Consider the following 12,106-nt stretch of genomic DNA (forward strand, 5'->3'; position numbering starts at 1 on the left):
TGCACTTTGGGTTTGTGGTATGCTTGACAAAGATCATTGAATGATCGAAACGTTGCACAGAGGAATAAAGACTTTTTTGGCATAACTCCTGCATCATTATTGCTGCTACAACATATCTACAACTTGGATGACACTTTTGTGGAGTCTATTGATCCAGACTCCTGCTGTAGCTGGCAGCTCTGTATCTGTGGGTCCTACCTTATTGGTTCTGTGGTGAGTGCTGTTCCCGTATTACTTGTATGACATCATAATGGAATGTTGCATTATGACATCATAATGGAATTTTACATTATGACATAATGGAATTTTACATTATGACATCATAATGGAATTTTGCATTATGACATCATAATGGAATTTTACATTATGACATCATAATGGAATTTTACATTATGACATCATAATGGAATGTTACATTATGACATCATAATGGAATGTTGCATTATGACATCATAATGGAATTTTACATTATGACATCATAATGGAATTTTACATTATGACATCATAATGGAATTTTGCATTATGACATCATAATGGAATGTTGCATTATGACATCATAATGGAATGTTACATTATGACATCATAATGGAATTTTGCATTATGACATCATAATGGAATGTTGCATTATGACATCATAATGGAATGTTGCATTATGACATCATAATGGAATGTTACATTATGACATCATAATGGAATGTTACATTATGACATCATAATGGAATGTTACATTATGACATCATAATGGAATTTTGCATTATGACATCATAATGGAATGTTGCTTTATGACATCATAATGGAATTTTCATTATGACATCATAATGGAATGTTGCATTATGACATCATAATGGAATTTTACATTATGACATAATGGAATTTTACATTATGACATCATAATGGAATTTTGCATTATGACATCATAATGGAATGTTACATTATGACATCATAATGGAATGTTGCATTATGACATCATAATGGAATTTTACATTATGACATCATAATGGAATTTTGCATTATGACATCATAATGGAATGTTGCTTTATGACATCATAATGGAATTTTACATTATGACATCATAATGGAATTTTACATTATGACATCATAATGGAATTTTGCATTATGACATCATAATGGAATTTTGCATTATGACATCATAATGGCATGATGCATTATGACATCATAATGGAATGTTGCATTATGACATCATAATGGAATGTTGCATTATGACATCATAATGGAATGTTGCTTTATGACATCATAATGGAATTTCACATTATGACATCATAATGGAATTTTGCATTATTACATCATAATGGAATGTTACATTATGACATCATAATGGAATTTTACATTATGACATCGTAATGGAATTTTGCATTATGACATCATAATGGAATTTTACATTATGACATCATAATGGAATGTTACATTATGACATCATAATGGAATTTTACATTATGACATCATTATGGAATGTTGCATTATGACATCATAATGGAATTTTGCATTATGACATCATAATGGAATTTTACATTATGATATCATAATGGAATTTTGCATTATGACATCATAATGGAATTTTGCATTATGACATCATAATGGGATGTTGCATTATGACATCATAATGGAATTTTGCATTATGACATCCTAATGGAATGTTGCATTATGACATCATAATGGAATTTTGCATTATGACATCATAATGGAATTTTACATTATGACATCATAATGGAATTTTGCATTATGACATCATAATGGAATGTTGCTTTATGACATCATAATGGAATTTTACATTATGACATCATAATGGAATTTTGCATTATGACATCATAATGGAATGTTACATTATGACATCATAATGGAATTTTACATTATGACATCGTAATGGAATTTTGCATTATGACATCGTAATGGAATGTTACATTATGATATCATAATGGAATTTTGCATTATGACATCATAATGGAATTTTACATTATGACATCATAATGGAATTTTGCATTATGACATCATAATGGAATGTTACATTATGACATCATAATGGAATTTTGCATTATGGCATCATAATGGAATTTTGCATTATGACATCATAATGGAATGTTACATTATGACATCATAATGGAGTGTTACATTATGACATCATAATGGAATTCTACATTATGACATCATAATGGAGTGTTACATTATGACATCATAATGGAATTCTGCATTATGACATCATAATGGAATGTTACATTATGACTTCATAATGGAATGTTACATTATGACATCATAATGGAATGTTACATTATGACATCTTAATCGAATTTTACATTATGACCCCACAATGGAATTTTGCATTATGACATCATAATGGAATGTTACATTATGACATCAAAAGGGAATTTTGCATTATGACATCATAATGGAATGTTACATTATGACATCAAAAGGGAATTTTGCATTATGACATCATAATGGAATTTTACATTATGACATCATAATGGAATTTTGCATTATGACATCATAATGGAATGTTACATTATGACATCAAAATGGAATTTTGCATTATGACATCATAATGGAATTTTGCATTATGACATCATAATGGAATGTTACATTATGACATCAAAATGGAATTTTGCATTATGACATCATAATGGAATTTTGCATTATGACATCATAATGGAATTTTGCATTATGACATCATAATGAAATGTTACATTATGACATCATAATGGAATTTTGCATTATGACATCATAATGGCATTTTACATTATGACATCATAATGGAATTTTACATTATGACATCATAATGGAATGTTACATTATGACATCATAATGGAATTTTGCATTATGACATCATAATGGGATTTTACATAATGACATCATAATTGAATTTTGCATTATAACATCATAATGGAATTTTACATTATGATATCATAATGGAATGTTGCATTATGACATCATAATGGAATGTTGCATTATGACATCATAATGGAATGTTGCTTTATGACATCATAATGGAATTTTACATTATGACATCATAATGGAATTTTGCATTATGACATCATAATGGAATGTTACATTATGACATCGTAATTGAATTTTACATTATGACATCGTAATGGAATTTTGCATTATGACATCATAATGGAATGTTACATTATGATATCATAATGGAATTTTGCATTATGACATCATAATGGAATTTTACATTATGACATCATAAAGGAATTTTGCATTATGACATCATAATGGAATGTTACATTATGACATCATAATGGAATTTTGCATTATGGCATCATAATGGAATTTTGCATTATGACATCATAATGGAATGTTACATGATGACATCATAATGGAATTTTACATTATGATATCATAATGGAATTTTGCATTATGACATCATAATGGAATTTTGCATTATGACATCATAATGGGATGTTGCATTATGACATCATAATGGAATTTTGCATTATGACATCATAATGGAATGTTGCATTATGACATCATAATGGAATTTTGCATTATGACATCATAATGGAATTTTGCATTATGACATCATAATGGAATATTGCATTATGACATCATAATGGAATTTTGCATTATGACATCATAATGGAATTTTGCATTATGACATCATAATGGAATGTTGCATTATGACATCATAATGGAATTTTGCATTATGACATCATAATGGAATGTTACATTATGACATCATAATGGAATTTTGCATTATGACATCATAATGGAATGTTGCATTATGACATCATAATGGAATTTTACATTATGACATAATGGAATTTTACATTATGACATCATAATGGAATTTTGCATTATGACATCATAATGGAATTTTACATTATGACATCATAATGGAATTTTACATTATGACATCATAATGGAATGTTACATTATGACATCATAATGGAATGTTGCATTATGACATCATAATGGAATTTTACATTATGACATCATAATGGAATTTTACATTATGACATCATAATGGAATTTTGCATTATGACATCATAATGGAATGTTGCATTATGACATCATAATGGAATGTTACATTATGACATCATAATGGAATTTTGCATTATGACATCATAATGGAATGTTGCATTATGACATCATAATGGAATGTTGCATTATGACATCATAATGGAATGTTACATTATGACATCATAATGGAATGTTACATTATGACATCATAATGGAATGTTACATTATGACATCATAATGGAATTTTGCATTATGACATCATAATGGAATGTTGCTTTATGACATCATAATGGAATTTTCATTATGACATCATAATGGAATGTTGCATTATGACATCATAATGGAATTTTACATTATGACATAATGGAATTTTACATTATGACATCATAATGGAATTTTGCATTATGACATCATAATGGAATGTTACATTATGACATCATAATGGAATGTTGCATTATGACATCATAATGGAATTTTACATTATGACATCATAATGGAATTTTGCATTATGACATCATAATGGAATGTTGCTTTATGACATCATAATGGAATTTTACATTATGACATCATAATGGAATTTTACATTATGACATCATAATGGAATTTTGCATTATGACATCATAATGGAATTTTGCATTATGACATCATAATGGCATGATGCATTATGACATCATAATGGAATGTTGCATTATGACATCATAATGGCATGATGCATTATGACATCATAATGGAATGTTGCATTATGACATCATAATGGAATGTTGCATTATGACATCATAATGGAATGTTGCTTTATGACATCATAATGGAATTTCACATTATGACATCATAATGGAATTTTGCATTATTACATCATAATGGAATGTTACATTATGACATCATAATGGAATTTTACATTATGACATCGTAATGGAATTTTGCATTATGACATCATAATGGAATTTTACATTATGACATCATAATGGAATGTTACATTATGACATCATAATGGAATTTTACATTATGACATCATTATGGAATGTTGCATTATGACATCATAATGGAATTTTGCATTATGACATCATAATGGAATTTTACATTATGATATCATAATGGAATTTTGCATTATGACATCATAATGGAATTTTGCATTATGACATCATAATGGGATGTTGCATTATGACATCATAATGGAATTTTGCATTATGACATCCTAATGGAATGTTGCATTATGACATCATAATGGAATTTTGCATTATGACATCATAATGGAATTTTACATTATGACATCATAATGGAATTTTGCATTGTGACATCATAATGGAATGATGCATTATGACATCATAATGGAATTTTGAATTATGACATCATAATGGAATGTTGCATTATGACATCGTAATGGGATTTTGCAATATGACATCATAACGGAATGTTACATTATGACATCATAATGGAATTTTGCATTATGACATCATAATGGAATGTTGCTTTATGACATCATAATGGAATTTTACATTATGACATCATAATGGAATGTTACATTATGACATCATAATGGAATTTTACATTATGACATCATAATGGAATGTTACATTATGACATCATAATGGAATTTTACATTATGCCATTGTAATGGAATTTTGCATTATGACATCATAATGGAATGTTACATTATGACATCATAATGGAATGTTACATTATGACATCATAATGGAATGTTACATTATGATATCATAATGGAATTTTGCATTATGACATCATAATGGAATGTTGCATTATGACATCATAATGGAATTTTACATTATGATATCATAATGGAATTTTGCATTATGACATCATAATGGAATTTTGCATTATGACATCATAATGGAATTTTGCATTATGACATCATAATGGCATGATGCATTATGACATCATAATGGAATGTTGCATTATGACATCATAATGGAATGTTGCATTATGACATCATAATGAAATGTTACATTATGACATCATAATGGGATGTTACATTATGACATCATAATGGGATGTTACATTATGACATCATAATGGAATTTTGCATTATGACATCATAATGGAATTTTGCATTATGGCATCATAATGGAATGATGCATTATGACATCATAATGGAATTTTGCATAATGACATCATAATGGAATGTTGCATTATGACATCATAATGGAATGTTGCATTATGACATCATAATGGAATGTTACATTATGACATCATAATGGAATTTTGCATTATGACATCATAATGGAACGTTACATTATGACATCATAATGGAATTTTGCATTATGACATCATAATGGGATGTTGCTTTATGACATCATAATGGAATTTTACATTATGACATCATAATGGAATTTTGCATTATGACATCATAATGGAATGTTACATTATGACATCATAATGGAATTTTGCATTATGACATCATAATGGAATGTTGCTTTATGACATCATAATGGAATTTTGCATTATGACATTATAATGGAATTTTACATTATGACATTATAATGGAATTTTACATTATGACATCGTAATGGAATTTTGCATTATGACATCATAATGGAATGTTACATTATGACATCATAATGGAATTTTGCATTATGACATCATAATGGAATTTTACATTATGATATCATAATGGAATTTTGCATTATGACATAATAATGGAATTTTGCATTATGACATCATAATGGAATGATGCATTATGACATCATAATGGAATTTTGCATTATGACATCATAATGGGATTTTACATTATGACATCATAATGGAATTTTGCATTATGGCATCATAATGGGATTTTGCAATATGACATCATAATGGAATGTTGCATTATGACATCATAATGGAATGTTACATTATGACATCATAATGGAATGTTACATTATGACATCATAATGGAATGTTACATTATGACATCATAATGGAATTTTGCATTATGACATCATAATGGAATGTTGCTTTATGACATCATAATGGAATTTTCATTATGACATCATAATGGAATGTTGCATTATGACATCATAATGGAATTTTACATTATGACATAATGGAATTTTACATTATGACATCATAATGGAATTTTGCATTATGACATCATAATGGAATGTTACATTATGACATCATAATGGAATGTTGCATTATGACATCATAATGGAATTTTACATTATGACATCATAATGGAATTTTGCATTATGACATCATAATGGAATGTTGCTTTATGACATCATAATGGAATTTTACATTATGACATCATAATGGAATTTTACATTATGACATCATAATGGAATTTTGCATTATGACATCATAATGGAATTTTGCATTATGACATCATAATGGCATGATGCATTATGACATCATAATGGAATGTTGCATTATGACATCATAATGGAATGTTGCATTATGACATCATAATGGAATGTTGCTTTATGACATCATAATGGAATTTCACATTATGACATCATAATGGAATTTTGCATTATTACATCATAATGGAATGTTACATTATGACATCATAATGGAATTTTACATTATGACATCGTAATGGAATTTTGCATTATGACATCATAATGGAATTTTACATTATGACATCATAATGGAATGTTACATTATGACATCATAATGGAATTTTACATTATGACATCATTATGGAATGTTGCATTATGACATCATAATGGAATTTTGCATTATGACATCATAATGGAATTTTACATTATGATATCATAATGGAATTTTGCATTATGACATCATAATGGAATTTTGCATTATGACATCATAATGGGATGTTGCATTATGACATCATAATGGAATTTTGCATTATGACATCCTAATGGAATGTTGCATTATGACATCATAATGGAATTTTGCATTATGACATCATAATGGAATTTTACATTATGACATCATAATGGAATTTTGCATTGTGACATCATAATGGAATGATGCATTATGACATCATAATGGAATTTTGAATTATGACATCATAATGGAATGTTGCATTATGACATCGTAATGGGATTTTGCAATATGACATCATAACGGAATGTTACATTATGACATCATAATGGAATTTTGCATTATGACATCATAATGGAATGTTGCTTTATGACATCATAATGGAATTTTACATTATGACATCATAATGGAATGTTACATTATGACATCATAATGGAATTTTACATTATGACATCATAATGGAATGTTACATTATGACATCATAATGGAATTTTACATTATGCCATTGTAATGGAATTTTGCATTATGACATCATAATGGAATGTTACATTATGACATCATAATGGAATGTTACATTATGACATCATAATGGAATGTTACATTATGATATCATAATGGAATTTTGCATTATGACATCATAATGGAATGTTGCATTATGACATCATAATGGAATTTTACATTATGATATCATAATGGAATTTTGCATTATGACATCATAATGGAATTTTGCATTATGACATCATAATGGAATTTTGCATTATGACATCATAATGGCATGATGCATTATGACATCATAATGGAATGTTGCATTATGACATCATAATGGAATGTTGCATTATGACATCATAATGAAATGTTACATTATGACATCATAATGGGATGTTACATTATGACATCATAATGGGATGTTACATTATGACATCATAATGGAATTTTGCATTATGACATCATAATGGAATTTTGCATTATGGCATCATAATGGAATGATGCATTATGACATCATAATGGAATTTTGCATAATGACATCATAATGGAATGTTGCATTATGACATCATAATGGAATGTTGCATTATGACATCATAATGGAATGTTACATTATGACATCATAATGGAATTTTGCATTATGACATCATAATGGAACGTTACATTATGACATCATAATGGAATTTTGCATTATGACATCATAATGGGATGTTGCTTTATGACATCATAATGGAATTTTACATTATGACATCATAATGGAATTTTGCATTATGACATCATAATGGAATGTTACATTATGACATCATAATGGAATTTTGCATTATGACATCATAATGGAATGTTGCTTTATGACATCATAATGGAATTTTGCATTATGACATTATAATGGAATTTTACATTATGACATTATAATGGAATTTTACATTATGACATCGTAATGGAATTTTGCATTATGACATCATAATGGAATGTTACATTATGACATCATAATGGAATTTTGCATTATGACATCATAATGGAATTTTACATTATGATATCATAATGGAATTTTGCATTATGACATAATAATGGAATTTTGCATTATGACATCATAATGGAATGATGCATTATGACATCATAATGGAATTTTGCATTATGACATCATAATGGGATTTTACATTATGACATCATAATGGAATTTTGCATTATGGCATCATAATGGGATTTTGCAATATGACATCATAATGGAATTTTACACTATGACATCATAATGGAATTTTACACTATGACATCATAATGGAATTTTGCATTATGACATCATAATGGAATTTTGCATTATGACATCATAATGGAATTTTGCATTATGACATCATAATGGAATTTTGCATTATGACATCATAATGGAATTTTACATTATGGCATCATAATGGAATTTTGGATTATGACATCATAATGGAATTTTGCATTATGACAACATAATGGAATGTTACATTATGACATCATAATGGAATTTTGCATTATGACATCATAATGGAATGTTACATTGTGACATCATAATGGAATTTTCCATTATGACATCATAATGGAATTTTGCATTATGACATCATAATGGAATGATACATTATGACATCATAATGGAATGTTACATTATGACATTATAATGGAATTTTACATTATGACATCATAATGGAATTTTGCATTATGACATCATAATGGAATGATGCATTATGACATCATAATGGAATTTTGCATTATGACATCATAATGGAATGTTGCTTTATGACATCATAATGGAATTTTACATTATGACATCTTAATGGAATTTTGCATTATGACATCGTAATGGAATTTTGCATTATGACATCATAATGGAATGTTACATTATGACATCATAATGGAGTTTTGCATTATGACATCATAATGGAATGTTGCATTAATACATCATAATGGAATTTTACATTATGACATCATAATGGAATTTTGCATTATGACATCATAATGGAATTTTGCATTATGACATCATAATGGAATGTTACATTATGACATCATAATGGAATTTTGCATTATGGCATCATAATGGAATGTTGCATTATGACATCATAATGGAATTTTGCATTATGGCATCATAATGGAATTGTGCATTATGACATCATAATGGAATGTTGCTTTATGACATCATAATGGAATGTTGCATTATGACATCATAATGGAATTTTGCATTATGACATCATAATGGAATGTTACATTATGACATCATAATGGAATTTTGCATTATGACATCATAATGGAATGTTGCATTATGACATCATAATGGAATTTTACATTATGACATAATGGAATTTTACATTATGACATCATAATGGAATTTTGCATTATGACATCATAATGGAATTTTACATTATGACATCATAATGGAATTTTACATTATGACATCATAATGGAATGTTACATTATGACATCATAATGGAATGTTGCATTATGACATCATAATGGAATTTTACATTATGACATCATAATGGAATTTTACATTATGACATCATAATGGAATTTTGCATTATGACATCATAATGGAATGTTGCATTATGACATCATAATGGAATGTTACATTATGACATCATAATGGAATTTTGCATTATGACATCATAATGGAATGTTGCATTATGACATCATAATGGAATGTTGCATTATGACATCATAATGGAATGTTACATTATGACATCATAATGGAATGTTACATTATGACATCATAATGGAATGTTACATTATGACATCATAATGGAATTTTGCATTATGACATCATAATGGAATGTTGCTTTATGACATCATAATGGAATTTTCATTATGACATCATAATGGAATGTTGCATTATGACATCATAATGGAATTTTACATTATGACATAATGGAATTTTACATTATGACATCATAATGGAATTTTGCATTATGACATCATAATGGAATGTTACATTATGACATCATAATGGAATGTTGCATTATGACATCATAATGGAATTTTACATTATGACATCATAATGGAATTTTGCATTATGACATCATAATGGAATGTTGCTTTATGACATCATAATGGAATTTTACATTATGACATCATAATGGAATTTTACATTATGACATCATAATGGAATTTTGCATTATGACATCATAATGGAATTTTGCATTATGACATCATAATGGCATGATGCATTATGACATCATAATGGAATGTTGCATTATGACATCCTAATGGAATGTTGCATTATGACATCATAATGGAATTTTGCATTATGACATCATAATGGAATTTTACATTATGACATCATAATGGAATTTTGCATTATGACATCATAATGGAATGTTGCTTTATGACATCATAATGGAATTTTACATTATGACATCATAATGGAATTTTGCATTATTACATCATAATGGAATGTTACATTATGACATCATAATGGAATTTTACATTATGACATCGTAATGGAATTTTGCATTATGACATCGTAATGGAATGTTACATTATGATATCATAATGGAATTTTGCATTATGACATCATAATGGAATTTTACATTATGACATCATAATGGAATTTTGCATTATGACATCATAATGGAATGTTACATTATGACATCATAATGGAATTTTGCATTATGGCATCATAATGGAATTTTGCATTATGACATCATAATGGAATGTTACATTATGACATCATAATGGAGTGTTACATTATGACATCATAATGGAATTCTACATTATGACATCATAATGGAGTGTTACATTATGACATCATAATGGAATTCTGCATTATGACATCATAATGGAATGTTACATTATGACTTCATAATGGAATGTTACATTATGACATCATAATGGAATGTTACATTATGACATCTTAATCGAATTTTACATTATGACCCCACAATGGAATTTTGCATTATGACATCAT

Source organism: Eleutherodactylus coqui, unplaced genomic scaffold (genome assembly GCF_035609145.1).
Source record: "Eleutherodactylus coqui strain aEleCoq1 unplaced genomic scaffold, aEleCoq1.hap1 HAP1_SCAFFOLD_318, whole genome shotgun sequence".
In the NCBI taxonomy this organism is placed as follows: Eukaryota; Metazoa; Chordata; class Amphibia; order Anura; family Eleutherodactylidae; genus Eleutherodactylus; species Eleutherodactylus coqui.